Genomic DNA, 1,507 nt, shown 5'->3' on the forward strand with positions numbered 1-1,507 from the left:
GTTTTTGAGGACATTATGCCTCCCTCCCACCCCAGATGCTTGGCTGCACCTGGAGCTGGCCCCTGGCAGACAGGTAAATGGGGAGGGAAGGGCAGCCATGAGGGACAGGGACCTTGGTTTCCTGCAGAACTGACAGACAAGGGGGCAAGGAGTTACAAAAATGGGTACCGCATGTGCATGTATGCTCTTCTGTGCACAGCTGAGCCCTGGCCAGCACCCAGTCTACCCATTGTGGGCCTCACACATCAGGGAGAGCTGGCCCTCACTGTCCCTTTCCAGGGCACACAAGTCAAGAAGAGAGGGGCAGCGCTAGCGGCAGCCATGGCTTGCTGCACCCCTCAGAAGTTGGCACAGTTTCTTATTGCTCCTCTCAGCTTGGGACGCCCTCATCATCTGCAGAAAGGACACAGATGGAGAGACAGTGGTGGCAAGGGACCCCAAGACAGCCCCCCTGCTAATCACAGAGCAGGGAACAGTAGGTGAGACTCAGATTGGCCACAGGGATGCCCCATCCATGTTCCAGTCCTGGCCAAAGGCCCTCATAGGCCTCCCCACAATAGGCTGTGTGACATTCCGAGAAGCCAGCCAGCGTCTACAGAGGCAGAGCTGCTGGAACTGCAGCCGCCTGGTCTCCCCTCGGCCATAGTCACTGGAACCCTGCCCATCTTCGGCCAGCTGCCTCCAGGGACCACAGATGAGCATCTTAACAAAAATAACTCTGAGTCTGTCCCCTGTAGGGTCCAGGTTTCCTGAGAGCACTCAGAGGACCGGGGCGAAGGCCGTGAGGAAGGATATGGCAGGCGCACTCCTGCCCCTCGAGCCGGGGTCACGGCTGTAGGCGCTCCAGGTATTGCGGCAGTGGGTTCTCCTTAATATACTTCTGGATGTACCAGCATGTGAGATGGGCCTTCAGATCCTCCTCCACCACGAAGTCCAGAGCAGCCTGACAGCCGGGCAGAGAGAGCAGTCAGTGCCCAGAGGCCCAGCTCCCACACCTCCCAGGCTATTCCTTCTGCTGCCCAGGGCTACCTGTTCTACCCAGACTGCAATGGAGGCAGGCGGTGCTATCACCACCCCCGTATTTCAGTTGGGGACACTGAGGCAGAAAGCATTGGTAAATTGCCTGAGACATGTGTCATAGAAGAGAATGAGGCAGGATTGGATCCTGAGCCTCTGCCCAAAACTGTCCAAGAGGCGACTTCAGTATAGAGCAGCTAAAAGCCAGGTGGCAACATGTGCAGGGGCTACACCTGGAGAATCCCACCCCATTGCCTGTCCTGGCTGTCCCACACCTACCCTGAGGCCTATCTCCAAACAAGCCCGCCATTTCCATTCTCAGGTCCTCTGCATTCATGGGGTATCTGTCTAAACTCCTCTTTATCACTTATCCTTCATTTGACAGCTCCTGGTGGCTAGTGGGTCAGGGCGCCTCAGGGCTCTCACAGCCCAAAGGGCTTCCTGTGCCCAGCAGAGGTCACACTTAGTTTTTAACGGGCTCCCAAAGGCC

The sequence above is a fragment of the Pteropus alecto genome, unplaced genomic scaffold, assembly GCF_000325575.1.
Source record: "Pteropus alecto unplaced genomic scaffold, ASM32557v1 scaffold52, whole genome shotgun sequence".
NCBI lineage: Eukaryota > Metazoa > Chordata > Mammalia > Chiroptera > Pteropodidae > Pteropus > Pteropus alecto.